This window comes from Ictalurus furcatus, chromosome 29 (assembly GCF_023375685.1).
Source record: "Ictalurus furcatus strain D&B chromosome 29, Billie_1.0, whole genome shotgun sequence".
In the NCBI taxonomy this organism is placed as follows: Eukaryota; Metazoa; Chordata; class Actinopteri; order Siluriformes; family Ictaluridae; genus Ictalurus; species Ictalurus furcatus.
Genome location: NC_071283.1, coordinates 13,411,335 through 13,429,601, shown reverse-complemented (window position 1 = coordinate 13,429,601; position 18,267 = coordinate 13,411,335). Strand labels below are relative to the sequence as shown.

Here is an 18,267-nt window from a genome sequence, read left to right as displayed (position 1 = left end):
AAGATTTTTTTTTTCTTTCTTTCTCACAAGCACATAATTGGGCAATAAGTGAAAACTCACGCATGGATGTCTGCTTAAATTATTTGTCTATCGAAGGACGCGGCCGTGGTCGCGGACTCTATTGCTGCCGTTGTTAACAATCTCCGAAGCTATAAAACATGGAAGGTTTTCTGTGTGGATATTAATTTTGTCTGCATGGGAGCATCATCAGAGCGTCGTCATTTTTCCGCCCATGGGATTTGTATGTGCTTTCTGTATAACTATTTTTAACCAATCAAATCAAATTTCATGTTTCCCCCCCCCCCCCCCCCATGTACAAATATTTGTAAAAGAAAGGACAAAGACCTGGTACTATGAAGAGCTGACCTGTCTCGTTCCTTAAACCTTCCTCAACCCTCTCTGACCCAAAAGCTTTTAATTTAAGAGGATCAATCACAGCGGATGAGTTTGTTGAGAGCAAGGCAAGGAACGTTAAAGCCACCAACGTAAAAAAAAACTCATTCCAATAGTCCTAAAAATGTCTTTTGTTACTAATTTAAGTAGTTATCAAGCGGCATTACAGGAAAGCGCTCCTCTAAGACACGCTAGCTAATAGCGCCACAGTGTGTTAAATAGAGGTAGCCATTGGAGTAGCTAAATGTAAATAGATGAATAGCTAGCTAGCTTGGTAGTTATTTAAAATGGTTACTCTATAAACAATATGTTATTAAATAAAATGGTGTTCCACCGAGAGGCATCACTTCAGTAGCTACATTAAAAAGTAGCAACATAACTGAGTGAGCTCAACATGATACAAAATGACAATAATGTACACTACCGCTACACATAAAAGGACAATAATTACATTTCTGAGCAGCAACACTTTGTTTGTGATTCATAATAAGGATACATCAAAGTGAATTAAAATTTAATTCGGTGTCCGGACAAAAGCACAGCTGCAATTCCCACTTTTAGATAAGACTTAGTATTGAACATCGTATACCAAAACTGTCTTTTTTTTTTTTTTTTTTTTTATGCACACAAAAGAAACATGAAGCATTTTTTGTCAGCCCTCGAATACAGTCACCGTATCAACTAAAGAAACAGCACGCTGTCCTTTCAAGTCCCTCAGTCCCTTTCATTTTCACAATACCAGCTTCAGAGTCTGTCTGTTCTCTCCGGAGTTTGACGACTAATTGTGATATTAGTGAGTCAAGTAGAGTGCAAAACATTTCCTGTACTGATTACAACTGAAACAAACCTCTGCATATCAGCAAAATCTACGAGCCATGCTGTTTCCTCAGCCATGTTTGGAATAATGATAAGTCCAGTCTGAATACTGATTTAAATACTTTATTACTAGTGAAAATATCAGGTTTACATCCAACTGTATCCCAAAAACAATCAAAAGAAAACACACTCGCTCAACACCGACTATATACAACGGACACCAGCATTCTCCATCATTCAATACCAACGTTACACAACAAACACCAGCATTCTCCATCATTCAACCCCAACGTTATACAACAAACACCAGCATTCTCCATCATTCAACACCAACGTTACACAACAAACACCAGCATTCTCCATCATTCAACCCCAACATTACACAACAAACACCAGCATTCTCCATCATTCAACACCAACATTACACAACAAACCTCATTCTCCATCATTCAACACCAACGTTACACAACAAACACCAGCATTCTCCATCATTCAACACCAACGTTACACAACAAACACCAGCATTCTCCATCATTCAACACCAACGTTACACAACAAACACCAGCATTCTCCATCATTCAACACCAACATTACACAACAAACCTCATTCTCCATCATTCAACACCAACGTTACACAACAAACACCAGCATTCTCCATCATTCAACACCAACGTTACACAACAAACACCAGCATTCTCCATCATTCAACACCAACGTTACACAACAAACACCAGCATTCTCCATCATTCAACCCCAACGTTACACAACAAACACCAGCATTCTCCATCATTCAACCCCAACGTTACACAACAAACACCAGCATTCTCCATCATTCAACACCAACGTTACACAACAAACACCAGCATTCTCCATCATTCAACACCAACGTTACACAACAAACACCAGCATTCTCCATCATTCAACACCAACGTTACACAACAAACACCAGCATTCTCCATCATTCAACCCCAACATTACACAACAAACACCAGCATTCTCCATCATTCAACACCAACGTTACACAACAAACCTCATTCTCCATCATTCAACACCAACGTTACACAACAAACACCAGCATTCTCCATCATTCAACCCCAACATTACACAACAAACACCAGCATTCTCCATCATTCAACACCAACGTTACACAACAAACACCAGCATTCTCCATCATTCAACCCCAACGTTACACAACAAACACCAGCATTCTCCATCATTCAACCCCAACGTTACACAACAAACACCAGCATTCTCCATCATTCAACACCAACGTTACACAACAAACACCAGCATTCTCCATCATTCAACACCAACGTTACACAACAAACACCAGCATTCTCCATCATTCAACACCAACGTTACACAACAAACACCAGCATTCTCCATCATTCAACACCAACGTTACACAACAAACACCAGCATTCTCCATCATTCAACACCAACGTTACACAACAAACACCAGCATTCTCCATCATTCAACACCAACGTTACACAACAAACACCAGCATTCTCCATCATTCAACCCCAACGTTACACAACAAACACCAGCATTCTCCATCATTCAACACCAACGTTACACAACAAACACCAGCATTCTCCATCATTCAACACCAACGTTACACAACAAACACCAGCATTCTCCATCATTCAACCCCAACGTTACACAACAAACACCAGCATTCTCCATCATTCAACACCAACGTTACACAACAAACACCAGCATTCTCCATCATTCAACACCAACGTTACACAACAAACACCAGCATTCTCCATCATTCAACACCAACGTTACACAACAAACACCAGCATTCTCCATCATTCAACACCAACGTTACACAACAAACACCAGCATTCTCCATCATTCAACACCAACGTTACACAACAAACACCAGCATTCTCCATCATTCAACACCAACGTTACACAACAAACACCAGCATTCTCCATCATTCAACCCCAACGTTACACAACAAACACCAGCATTCTCCATCATTCAACACCAACGTTACACAACAAACACCAGCATTCTCCATCATTCAACACCAACGTTACACAACAAACACCAGCATTCTCCATCATTCAACACCAACGTTACACAACAAACACCAGCATTCTCCATCATTCAACACCAACATTACACAACAAACCTCATTCTCCATCATTCAACACCAACGTTACACAACAAACACCAGCATTCTCCATCATTCAACCCCAACATTACACAACAAACACCAGCATTCTCCATCATTCAACACCAACATTATACAACAAACACCAGCATTCTCCATCATTCAACCCCAACGTTACACAACAAACACCAGCATTCTCCATCATTCAACCCCAACGTTACACAACAAACACCAGCATTCTCCATCATTCAACCCCAACGTTACACAACAAACACCAGCATTCTCCATCATTCAACCCCAACGTTACACAACAAACACCAGCATTCTCCATCATTCAACACCAACGTTACACAACAAACACCAGCATTCTCCATCATTCAACACCAACGTTACACAACAAACACCAGCATTCTCCATCATTCAACACCAACGTTACACAACAAACACCAGCATTCTCCATCATTCAACCCCAACGTTACACAACAAACACCAGCATTCTCCATCATTCAACCCCAACGTTACACAACAAACACCAGCATTCTCCATCATTCAACACCAACGTTACACAACAAACACCAGCATTCTCCATCATTCAACACCAATATTATACAACAAACACCAGCATTCTCCATCATTCAACACCAACGTTACACAACAAACACCAGCATTCTCCATCATTCAACACCAACGTTACACAACAAACACCAGCATTCTCCATCATTCAACCCCAACGTTACACAACAAACACCAGCATTCTCCATCATTCAACACCAACGTTACACAACAAACCTCATTCTCCATCATTCAACACCAACGTTACACAACAAACACCAGCATTCTCCATCATTCAACACCAACGTTACACAACAAACACCAGCATTCTCCATCATTCAACCCCAACGTTACACAACAAACACCAGCATTCTCCATCATTCAACCCCAACATTACACAACAAACCTCATTCTCCATCATTCAACACCAACATTATACAACAAACCTCATTCTCCATCATTCAACACCAACATTATACAACAAACACCAGCATTCTCCATCATTCAACACCAACGTTACACAACAAACACCAGCATTCTCCATCATTCAACACCAGCATTCTCCATCATTCAACACCAACGTTATACAACAAACACCAGCATTCTCCATCATTCAACACCAACATTACACAACAAACACCAGCATTCTCCATCATTCAACACCAACGTTACACAACAAACACCAGCATTCTCCATCATTCAACCCCAACGTTACACAACAAACACCAGCATTCTCCATCATTCAACACCAATATTATACAACAAACACCAGCATTCTCCATCATTCAACACCAACGTTACACAACAAACACCAGCATTCTCCATCATTCAACCCCAACATTACACAACAAACACCAGCATTCTCCATCATTCAACACCAACGTTACACAACAAACACCAGCATTCTCCATCATTCAACCCCAACATTACACAACAAACACCAGCATTCTCCATCATTCAACACCAACGTTACACAACAAACCTCATTCTCCATCATTCAACACCAACGTTACACAACAAACACCAGCATTCTCCATCATTCAACACCAACGTTACACAACAAACACCAGCATTCTCCATCATTCAACACCAACGTTACACAACAAACACCAGCATTCTCCATCATTCAACCCCAACGTTACACAACAAACACCAGCATTCTCCATCATTCAACCCCAACATTACACAACAAACCTCATTCTCCATCATTCAACACCAACATTATACAACAAACCTCATTCTCCATCATTCAACACCAACATTATACAACAAACACCAGCATTCTCCATCATTCAACACCAACGTTACACAACAAACACCAGCATTCTCCATCATTCAACACCAGCATTCTCCATCATTCAACACCAACGTTATACAACAAACACCAGCATTCTCCATCATTCAACACCAACATTACACAACAAACACCAGCATTCTCCATCATTCAACACCAACGTTACACAACAAACACCAGCATTCTCCATCATTCAACCCCAACGTTACACAACAAACACCAGCATTCTCCATCATTCAACCCCAACGTTACACAACAAACACCAGCATTCTCCATCATTCAACACCAACGTTACACAACAAACACCAGCATTCTCCATCATTCAACACCAACATTATACAACAAACACCAGCATTCTCCATCATTCAACACCAACATTACACAACAAACCTCATTCTCCATCATTCAACACCAACATTATACAACAAACACCAGCATTCTCCATCATTCAACCCCAACATTACACAACGGATACCAGCATTCTCCATCATTCAACACCAACGTTACACAACAAACACCAGCATTCTCCATCATTCAACACCAACGTTACACAACAAACACCAGCATTCTCCATCATTCAACCCCAACGTTACACAACAAACACCAGCATTCTCCATCATTCAACACCAACATTACACAACAAACACCAGCATTCTCCATCATTCAACACCAACATTACACAACAAACACCAGCATTCTCCATCATTCAACCCCAACGTTACACAACAAACACCAGCATTCTCCATCATTCAACACCAACGTTACACAACAAACACCAGCATTCTCCATCATTCAACACCAACGTTACACAACAAACACCAGCATTCTCCATCATTCAACCCCAACGTTACACAACAAACACCAGCATTCTCCATCATTCAACACCAACGTTACACAACAAACACCAGCATTCTCCATCATTCAACACCAACGTTACACAACAAACACCAGCATTCTCCATCATTCAACACCAACATTACATAACAAACACCAGCATTCTCCATCATTCAACACCAACATTACATAACAAACACCAGCATTCTCCATCATTCAACCCCAACGTTACACAACAAACACCAGCATTCTCCATCATTCAACACTTACATTCTCCATCATTCAACACTTACATTCTCCATCATTCAACACTTACATCCTCCATCATTCAACACTTACATCCTCCATCATTCAACACTTACATCCTCCATCATTCAACACTTACATCCTCCATCATTCAACACTTACATCCTCCATCATTCAACACTTACATTCTCCATCATTCAACACCAACATTACACAACAAACACCAGCATTCTCCATCATTCAACACCAACATTACACAACAAACACCAACATTCTCCATCATTCAACACCAACATTACACAACAAACACCAGCATTCTCCATCATTCAACACCAACATTACACAACAAACACCAGCATTCTCCATCATTCAACACTTACATTCTCCATAATTCAACACTTACATTCTCCATCATTCAACACTTACATTCTCCATCATTCAAAGAGAAAAATTCTCTATCATTCAAGATCAACATTCACCAACCCAGATAGCTGCCCACGTGGACAGACTTTACTAGAAGAACATGTACTGGTAGTAACACGTAAATCTGTACAGAAAGGGGGGAAAAAAAAGTATTATTTTAAGTCTTCTGGGGCTCCAGTGTTAAACTCATTATGTGTAATTCTGCATTGTACCACATCCAAATACTCCCAGGACTGATTGCGATTCAGCAAACCTCTGCATATCTGTAAAAACCCGACTACGAGCCATGCTGTTTCCTCAGGCGTTTTGGAATAGCGATGAACTCGGTTTGAATACTGATCTGCTCCTCATTTCGTCTTCTGAGGCTTTGCTCTTCTGTTACCCTATTTGGCTCTCTTTTTGGCTTATAGATCTGATCATCGAGTTGTCTTATTGAGGGTATTTTCCTCACAGCCTCCGGGGAAAAACAGATAGCGCTCTTGGAAAAAAATTCTCACCTGAATGTTTGAATTGTACAATAACCATAAAAGTTTTCCCTTTTTATCTCTCGCTCTCTCGTTCAAACGAAGAATTTCTTCTGTCCGTTTTTGTTGATCATTGATCTATAAGCATCTTCACAGCCTTCCTTTTCATTCTGGGTGATTTCAAAAATACAGAGGAAAGATCCCCTGCTTCATTAATTGTCATGCTGAAACTGATCATTTTATTCCCAGTGTAATCTTTTGTGAAATAAACCTCAATGGGCAGAAATGGCTCCTTTTGAGAAAACATGAAGAACAGAGAAAGGAGAGTAAGAGAGAAGTTTTCGAGAGGTGTGAGTGAGTGAGAGAGGGAGTAAAGGAGATGAGGGAACATATTTTAATCTGTGGTATTTCAGACAGTGTTTTGTGAGTCACGGATGAACCTAATTAATGTTCATTGATATTCTACAAATGTTCCTCTACATCAGACCAGGCAGAGAAACTCTTCATCAGAAACATGACTGATTTATAATAGAGAATTTTGGTGGTTTATGGAATGGAATGTTGGTGTTTGTTGGTGGGCAAAGGTGGTGTTTGATGGCAAATAGTGCTATGGGAGAACATTGGTGTTTGATGGAGAATATTGTTTTATGGAGAATGCTGATGAAAACAGCAACAGTAAATGAACAGTCCCTTCTGAAACTATTGGAACAGCAAGGCCGATTCATTTATTCATTCATTTATTTATTTATTTTGCTCTAGACTGGTATTTCCTGGTTGTTTTTTTTTTTGTATATGTAGATGTGCTAAACGACATCGAATATGTTGGATACGTTTGGTGTTTAGTGCTGGTGAATTTGGGTGTTTAATGCAGGTGAATGTTGGTGTTTGGTGGAAGATGCTTGTGTTTAACGATGACGAATGTCTGCATTTGGTGAATAACATCGGCGAGTGTTTTAATGGGCAAAGCTAATGGAGGATAAAAACCTTGGTGTGTGTAACTAAAGAACTTCCTACATTTCTTACATTTCTAACTTTGTTACACTGCCTCCTCTGACTAAGAGCATAATTATCCGAGGACATTTACAGCCGTAATAGCTAAATGTAATCGCTCTGTGGGCTGGTTGCATAAGAGTCTGAAATAAAACTGTCTTTAATGCGGGTATTGTGCGCAACAGGGTATTGTTAAGAGGACTCGGTGTGTAATCACTCTCTCTCTCTCTCCCCGTTTCTCTCTCTCTCTCTCTCTCTCTCTCTCTCAAATCATTCCTGTCCTTCATTTCTGAAACGGAAATGTCAAGGGTGTCTAATAACGTCAGAGCATTTGCATCACTCACTATTCAGAGAACATGAAGCGTGTAGGTGTAGCAAGAATTCCAGAAACACACATACCTCCACACTCTTTTCTTCCTCCTGTCTTTCATTTATCATGAACTGGGGTTTTTTTTTTTTTTTTTTTTGTCCCTGAATTAATAAATTATTATATCATTTATTTAGTTGTAGTTTGGCGAAGGCAAGGTCTGGACTCATTGCAGAACTGGTTCCCTTTTTCTCTCCCATTCTCCATTTATATTTTCTCCTGTCTTCCCTTCGCTCCTGAACATTAGTGATGTTAAATAGAGTGTCTTTCGTGTGTAATGCTCCCAGAATTTGTATGAAAGACAGACATAATTAGGACAAATACACATGTTCCAGACAGTATGTTCGAACAGACACTCCAAAGTAGACAATCATAGTTTTTTCACAAGGCTGACAATATCAGGCTTTTTTAATGGCGAAGCACGGTGTTCCCGACACATTATATGACCCTTCAGGAGAACATAAATACCGGAACAAAGCAGAAATAAGTGAAATAGAAATCTTCAGCTCTCTGTGTGAAAACTAAAGATGGAAAGGTGGAACATTTTGACCAAAAAATGAAATCTATACAATGAATTGCACAAATCTAAACTAGATGTTTAGCCATATTGGAGTTTTGAGTTATATTATAATCAGTGAAATGATTTTGTAAGGCATTACAAACATATTGTAATTAATAGCAGATTTTTTTGTAAACATAGCATAACTATGGGAAATATTTGCTTCCCAGTGCTGCTTTTCAGCATTGTTTATCGACCAGAATTGTTTATCGATCAAACACCAACAGTCATACATCATACAGTCATACAGAACACCGGCAATCACTACAAACACCACTGGTTCTCTACACCTTTTACCATCGAACACCTTTTCCCATTATTAACCACCAACATTCACTATCAAACACAAAGACACTATCATACCATCTAGACCAAAACACATAGTTTTGGTGGATGAAAGGCCATCAAACACCAACTGTCTACCATAAACTCCAGCATTTCCATGACACACTGATATTCATTCATTAAACATCAGCATTCTCAATAAAGCACAAATATTCTACATAATACACCAACATTCTAAAAAAAACCCCACTAATGCTGTCCATCAAACACCAACATTCACCAAAAAACACCAACATTCTCAACAAAACACTAATGCTCTCATCAAACACCAACATTCTAAAAAAAACCACTAATGCTCTCCATCAAACACCAACAATCTAAAAAAACCCACTAATGCTCTCCATCAAACACCAACAATCTAAAAAAACCCACTAATGCTGTCCATCAAACACCAACATTCTAAACAAAACACTAATGCTGTCCATCAAACACCAACATTCTAAAAAACCCAACTAATGCTCTCCATCAAACACCAACATTCTAAAAAAAACCCACTAATGCTCTCCATCAAACACCAACATTCTAAAAAAACCCACTAATGCTGTCCATCAAACACCAACATTCTCAACAAAACACTAATGCTGTCCATCAAACACCAACATTCACCAAAAAACACCAACATTCTAAAAAAACCCACTAATGCTCTCCATCAAACACCAACATTCTAAAAAAACCCACTAATGCTCTCCATCAAACACCAACATTCTAAAAAAAACCCACTAATGCTCTCCATCAAACACCAACATTCTAAAAAAACCCACTAATGCTCTCCATCAAACACCAACATTCTCAACAAAACACTAATGCTGTCCATCAAACACCAACATTCACTAAAAAACACCAGCATTCTAAAAAAAACCACTAATGCTGTCCATCAAACACCAACATTCTAAAAAAAACCACTAATGCTGTCCATCAAACACCAACATTCTCAACAAAACACTAATGCTGTCCTTCAAACACCAACATTCACCAAAAAACACCAGCATTCTAAAAAAAACCCACTAATGCTGTCCATCAAACACCAACATTCACCAAAAAACACCAACATTCTCAACAAAACACTAATGCTGTCCATCAAACACCAGCATTCTCAACAAAACACTAATGCTCCTGATTCATATTTGTTTTTGAGCAATATTTAGAAATTTCACTACACCCCATAGTCCTTTCTGCTAGTAGACACTGCTTAGCATTTCATAGCTCTAATTTTCTATAAGCGTCCCTCACATATTAGCATCACTGCTCCAGTGCTATCAAGCAAACTTCAAACACCAAACATGTCTTGGCTGAAGGACTCCATTTCAGGATGCAGGGAACTTTTGGCCAACTGCTTTTTAATAGATTTCTAAAGACCAAAGCTTTTAAAATGTTTCACAGCGTGTTATTTCATTTTTCTCCACAATAATCTCATCCAGTAACTGCTCCTTATACCATATTTTTCTGTCCTGTCAGCTTTTGTAAAGTTAATTATATTATACAAAAGTGTTTAGTGTGTGAAGCGTACACATGAATGTTTAGTCACACATTCAAATTGAGGTTGAATAAAGATTAATCTCTAAATTATTGGTTAAAATCTAATTTGAATTCCAGTGATTTTTTTTTGTTCATTTAACTGAAACAGCCATCATTTTTATAATTAATTACATTTTACTTAATTTAATTCACTGCTATGAAAATGGTTTGCATTTCTAATGAGGGCCTGAAATAAGAGGATTACATTCACATTAGATGGTGAATGTTGATGTTTCATGGTTGGTGATTGATGGTGAATGTTGGTGTTTGATGGTGTATGTTGGTGTTTGATGGCTGGTGTTGGTGTTTGATGGTGTATGTTGGTGTTTGATGGTTGGTGTTTGATGGTAAATGTTGGTGTTTGATGGTTGGTGTTGGTGTATGTTGGTGTTTGATGGTTGGTGTTGGTGTTTGATGGTGTATGTTGGTGTATGTTGGTGTTTGATGGTGTATGTTGGTGTTTGATGGTTGGTGTTGGTGTTTGATGGTGAATGTTGGTGATTGATGGTGATTGTTGGTGATTGATGGTTGGTGTTGGTGATTGATGGTGATTGTTGGTGATTGATGGTTGGTGTTGGTGATTGATGGTAAATGTTAGTGTTTGATGGTTGATGTTGGTGTTTGATGGTTGGTGTTGGTGTTTGATGGTGAATGTTGGTGTTTGATGGCGAATGTTGGTGTTTTGATGGTGAATGTTGGTGTTTAATAGCGATAAGGAATGTTAGTGTTTGATTTAATGGTGGAGAATGTTGTTTGATGGCTGTTTTTTGGTGGCAAATGTCAATGCTTATCACAGCTATATGGATTACATTCCCATCAGGGTTGTGATAAAACATTTTTGTGTGATGGTGGATCATGATATGAACGATGGCTCTGGACATGACACGATGTCTGGACTCACCATGTGTTTTTTTAATTTTTTTTTTTTTTAAAGGATTTTACTTCCTGTTTTGGACTCTGCTCTTCTCTATCATTGGTTCATTTCTTTGATCATTTACACCTGTCATTTGTTTTTGCTGAGTAGTTTGTTTATTAGCATCTTTTGGGTTCCCTGTATTAAACCAAAGTCTCATTTAGCACATTTAGCACATTATTCCGAATCTTGGGTTTTCCCAGCGGTTCCCGGGATTTCTCCAGTTTCTAATGATGGATTTTCGCTGTTTAACCAGAGGTAAACCAATTTCTTGCTCAGGTAAACATGCAAAAAAATTATTGTAGTAAGCAAACTAGCTACATCAAACTTTTAAAATATTGCAGAAACATTATTTCAGAATGTATCAAAAGCTTTACTTAACATTCTGATAATGTTCTCTGGTAGCTGAGATTGTAAAACAGCAATGAAATTCTGTTCCTTGGGGGGGGGTTTGTTGTTGTTGTTGTTGTTGTTGTTGTTGTTGTTGTTGTTGTTGTTATCTGTAATGTAGATGAGTCCCAGCTGAAAAAAATAATCAGGAGATGAATATCTCAGTCACACTCAGCAGCGTTGATCACTGTTTGTAAGTGTGTGTGTGTGTGTGTGTGTGTGTGTGTGTGTGTGTGTGTTATACCACGAAGGATAAACACCCTTCATCCTGCAAATTAGCCTCAGCCACATCAAAACAAAAGGATATCGATCGTCTCCGCATTTCAGTCAGCCTAATGAGATTTCATTTATTCCATTTATTTTCTGCTTATCAGACAGTGAAGCCCCATGTTTTATTGAATGGCCTCCCGGTGCTGTTGTTTATCACTCAGAAAATTGTTTAACTCAACAGTTATTGCTTTTTGTGCAGAAATATTGTCTTCATGGAATAACATGTTATCTGAATCTGCATTTCAGGATTCTATTAGTCCATATATTTTCATTTTCTCTAATAGAAATATTCACTAAAATTGAATTACTGGTATCTTGGGAGCTAGCGAATGAATTCGAGGAACGTTTGATGAACATGATGTTACTCCAGCAGAACTGAATGTTTACTTTTTTAAAATTATTTATTTATTTATTTATTTATTAAACCTATTTCTTTTTTTTCCCCCTATAACAGATGGATTACACACAGTCGGTAATTGTACGCACTACTTAGCTTTGAGTTTTATTACATTACAATTCATTAGAAATAAATCATCAGCCACAATGCTACATTCCTAATCAGAGATGCTATTACTCACATGCTAGCTAACATAAGCAATAAAACGTTATCCCAGTCACTTAACACTGCAAGCAGTTAACACAAACACAAACCAAACAAAAGCTAACCCAGCTACAAGCTAACCCAAACACTAGATAACCCAAACACTAGTGACTAACACAAAGCTAAACACTGGATCTAAATATTAAATAGTTGAAAAATCAGAATCAGGTTTTTTTTTTTTTTAAAGGAACATTTTAGAAAACAATTTAGAGAACAAAAGGACAGTTAATATAACAGTTTAAAGACTAGTTTAGAGAGCAGATTAGAGAATCCGCTTTAGAGGATCAGCCCTAAAGAAGAGTTTTGATAATCAGATTTTGGGAGCAGTTATAGAATCTGCTTTAGAGAACCGTTTAAAGAGAAGATTAGAGAATCAGCCTTAGAGAATTAGCTTTAAAGAACACTTTAGAGATCAATTGAATGGACAGTTTAGAAAATAGGATTTAGAGAATCAGATTTAGAGAAAAGTTTAGAGAATCCGATTTAGAGAACAGTTTAGAGAATCAGGTTTAGGGAATTAGGTTTAGAGAATCAGGTTTAGAGCAGTTTAGGGTATCAGATTCAGATAATCGGGTTTATAGAATTAGGTTTAGAGAATCAGCTTTAGAGAGTCAGGTTTAGGGAATCAGGTTTAGAGCAGTTTAGGGTATCAGATTCAGATAATCGGGTTTATAGAATTAGGTTTAGAGAATCAGCTTTAGAGAGTCAGGTTTAGGGAATCAGGTTTAGAGCAGTTTAGGGTATCAGATTCAGATAATCAGGTTTAGGGAATCAGGTTTAGAGAACAGTTTAGAGAATCAGGTTTAGGGAATCAGATTTAGAGAGCAGTTTAGGGTATCAGATTCAGATAATCAGGTTTAGGGAATCAGGTTTAGGGAATCAGGTTTAGGGAATCAGGTTTAGGGAATCAGATTTAGAGAGCAGTTTAGGGTATCAGGTTTAGGGAATCAGGTTTAGAGAATCAAGTTTAGGGAATCAGGTTTAGGGAATCAGGTTTAGAGAACAGTTTAGGGAATCAGGTTTAGGGAATCAGGTTTAGGGAATCAGATTTAGGGAATCAGATTTAGAGAGCAGTTTAGGGAATCAGGTTTAGGGAATCAGGTTTAGAGAACAGTTTAGGGAATCAGGTTTAGGGAATCAGGTTTAGGGAATCAGGTTTAGGGAATCAGGTTTAGAGAGCAGTTTAGGGAATCAGGTTTAGAGAATCAAGTTTAGGGAATCAGGTTTAGAGAACAGTTTAGAGAATCAGGTTTAGAGAACAGTTTAGAGAATCAGGTTTAGAGAACAGTTTAGAGAATCAGATTTAGAGAGCAGTTTAGGATATCAGGTTTAGGGAATCAGGTTTAGAGAATCAGGTTTAGAGAACAGTTTAGTGAGACATTCCAGGCTCCGGTTTGGTTTGGTCTTAAAGCTGTAATTACTCTGTAGGTCACGGCGTGTTAAATCTGGTGAATATTCCTCAGGGCCTTTGGCGTATGCTGCCTTTGCTGCTTAATTAACACTCATCTTCGAGTCCCCTGATGATTAAATTACCTCTCAGTTTATTCGCTGTAATATGCGGTATATTTTTAGCACACAGTGAAGGACAAAATGTCTTGGTTTCGCCTTGCGATTGTCTGATTTAATAATGTGTACAGGAGGTAATGCTAAATAAATCTGTAGATCTGTGTTACAGTGCTAAAAGCTAACTAATTAACAGTATGACACAACAGAGTCTGAAGGAATACTTTCCCGTGTGCATCTCCATTTATCAGCAACTAATCAGCAGATACTTAACTGATGAGCAAAACTTTGCCAAACTCTTAGCCCGCTTGCTAATTGGCTAATTAAGGGTTAGCGGCCGAGTTTTGTGCCCTACAAACAGCAGACACAAATAAAGCTTAAATGCATACGACTTCTAGCTTTATATTACAGATAACAACGGCTTTACACTTCCTCACCCACAACATCATTTTTATTTCATTGTATCGTGGAATGGCTAATTATCATTGTTTTCTCTCTACTCATTGTCTTTCTGTTTAAAAAAAAAAGGCTGAAATAAAACACACTCTTCGACTAAGCTTTACTTCTATCCCTGCTTCATTTTTTCAGGAAAAGGAAGATGAATAGATCGGGATAAACTGCTGATGTTTGTGGTCTCCTTACTAAATGCCAGAGGAAGCCAACCCATCAAACCCCCCCTCCCCCCGGTAATTTTAACATTTAATTTTTTGCAAGTCTCCAAATTGTTGAATTTTTAAATGTCAGTTTATTTATCACAATTAATGAAAGAAATCTGATTGATTTAAAAACATTTTTTTTCCACCATACTGTAATATGCTATATATAATAAATCATATAAATCCTATTTAATCTATTTCTAAGTCTACGCCCGACCTCCAAATTGCTCTCGCTGCTCTACTGGTAATTAAATAAAATAAAATAATGGATCAAAAAAATAATGATCAAAAGACGGATATGAGCGTGAGTTTCGGATTTCAGCTGTTATTTCCTGGTATATACATCCAGATGTTTGATGTTAAACAACTTAAAACATTGAACTTTTTGTATCAGACCACCCAATTTTTAGGTGAGCAAAAGTATAGGAACAGATAAGTCTTAAAGTAAATTAAAGTTTCTGGAGTTATCAACAGTGATCTTTACTGATGCGAGAGAGGCCTGTAGGTCCTTAATGTTGTCCTTGGGTCTTTTGTGACTTCCTGGATGAGTCGTCGCTGTGCTCTTGGAGGAATTTTGGAAGGTCGGCCACTTCTTGGAAGGTTCACTGCTGTGCCGAGTTTTTCCATTTGGAGATAACGGCTCTCGCTGTGGTTCTCTGGAGTCCCGGAGCCTTTGAAATATCTTCGTAACCCTTCCCAGACTGATGTATTTCAATCACCTTCTTCCTCATCATTCCTGGAATTTCTTTCCACTCTGCCATAGTGTGTTACTAAGACCTTTTAACCGACTTCACGCTGTTGAAAACGTTCTGTTTAAGTGTTGATGTGATCGAACAGGGTTTGCAGTAATCAGGCCTGGTTGAACCCCATTATAAATACAGTCTCGTAGATTTGCGGAATTACGGGGGCAAATACGTTTTCACACAGGACCGGTTGGTATTGGATAACTTCAATAAATAACATGATCACTTAAAAACTGTATTTAGTGTTTACTCAGGTTGCCTTTGTTTTAGCTTAGATTGTGTTTTAATTTCTGAAACAGTTTAGTACGAGATGTACACAAAAACAGAAGAAATCAGGATGGGGGCCAATACTTTTTCGCAGCACCGTAGCTTTAATTGACCTTCCTGTGTTACCATATTTTTGTTGATCTACGCACTACACACCATTTTAAATTCATTTAAAATCAGTTTCTTTTCATTAATTAAAAAAAAAACCCCGCACTTTTTCACAGGCAGCTCTGGAGTAGAAGAAGGAGGAGGAGGAGATGATGGACTGTTTTATTAAACAATTGTAAATATGAAGAATTAAAACTGCAGCTCAAGAGCACCTGAACATCTCTCTAGTGGAATATTAAAGAGGAACACACTCTCTCTCTCTCTCTCTCTCACACACACACACACACACACTGATTCCTGGTGAATTAGGAAAATGTAAGTCTTTTATTTTTCTCCAGACGTCTGGATTGTAATTTAAGGAGAAGATGGAGTTGAGCAGCGTTTGTGGAAAGCAGATGCATGGAAATGAATTCAATTTTTGCTTTTGTTGCGAGTGTGAGAGTTTGTTAGTGTTTGTTAGAGTTGATCAAAGTCTATAAAGAGAAGCTTTTTAGGGTTTGGAAGTTTTTCAAAAATCTGCTGGAAATTAGGTTTCGCTAAAAGTCTGAGGAAGCGGTGTTTCTGCTTTATTCTGATAAACTACTGAAGACTGCGAGCGATCCTCTAAACAAATCAACTTTACATTTTTATTTATTCAGCCTGCAGACGCTTTTATCCAAAGTGACGGATAAATGATGCCAAAAGCCATCAAAGCACAGTTTGAGGACTCGAGTGCTCAGATACAGTGCAGGTTGCTTCTAGTACGTATTGTGTGTGTGTGTGTGTGTGTGTGTGTGTGTGTGTGTGTGTGTGTATGGGGTATATATGTATGTGTGTGTGTGTGTGTGTGTGTGTGTGTGTGTGTGTGTGTAGTATGTTCGTGTGTGTGTTTGTGTGTATGGGGTATATATGTATGTGTGTGTGTGGTATGTGTGTGTGTGTGTGTGTGTGTGTGTGTGTGTGTATGTGTGTATGGGGTATATATGTATGTGTGTGTCTGTGTGTGTGTGTGTGTGTGTGTGTGTGTGTGGTATGTTTGTGTGTGTGTGTGTGTGTATGGGGTATATATGCATGTGTATGGGGTATATATGTATATGTGTGTGTGTGTGTGTGTGTGTGTGTGTGTGTGTGTGTGTGTGTATGAGGTGTGTGTGTGTGTGTGGTATGTTTGTGTGTGTGTGTATGGGGTGTGTGTGTGTGTGTGGTATGTTTGTGTGTGTGTGTGTGTGTGTGTATGGGGTACGTATGTATGTGTGTGTGTATGTGTGTGTGTGTGAGTGTATATATATGTGTGTGTATATGTGTGTGTGTGTGTGTGTGTGTGTGTGTGTGTATGTAAGAACAGGAGCTAACTTGATTCTTGGATGTTCTGCTACATTAAATGTACCTATAAATGAATAAAAGTATGACATGTCATTCTTTAATAAATTGAAAATTGTAATCATTTACAAATCCCCCCCCCCCCGCCCCCCCCCCAAAAAAAAAGACTAGAGGTGAATAGATTTGTGTAAACAAACCCCCCCCCCCCACACACACACACACATTTTCTGAAATAGACCTTAATTTATGCGCTTACACGACAGAATAAAAGCCTAATTTATGTTAACGAGCGCTTTTGTTCATAAGATGTTCACATTATGAAGAAAAATGTATAACATTAAATCACATTTTCGGGGTTAAATACATGAACACTACGGCGTCTCATTACTATTTATGAGGTTAATAGTTTTTCCACTCTACTCATTTTTTCCCCTAATAACCATGTGTGTTTCAAAATGTCAAGCGTGTGTGTGTGTGTGTGTGTGTGTGTGTGTGTGTGTGTGTGTGTGTGTTTTAATAAGGGAATGTTTTAAATATGTGTTCTCATAATTCACAGTAAATTATGATAATTAGTGCAAAATACAATTAGTGC

The 18,267-nt window shown here is 38.3% G+C and overlaps 1 long non-coding RNA gene across 1 annotated transcript in view; it reads left to right on the top strand.

Annotated features, from left to right (window-relative positions):
• Nucleotides 1-17,408, top strand: part of LOC128604133 (uncharacterized) — a 38,648-nt gene extending 21,240 nt beyond the window's left edge. Inside the window, exons 4-5 of the long non-coding RNA XR_008385142.1 lie at nucleotides 15,191-15,288; nucleotides 16,493-17,408. This is a non-coding gene — a long non-coding RNA (uncharacterized LOC128604133). The remainder of the gene's footprint in view (nucleotides 1-15,190; nucleotides 15,289-16,492) is intronic.
• Nucleotides 17,409-18,267: the final 859 nt, after the last annotated feature.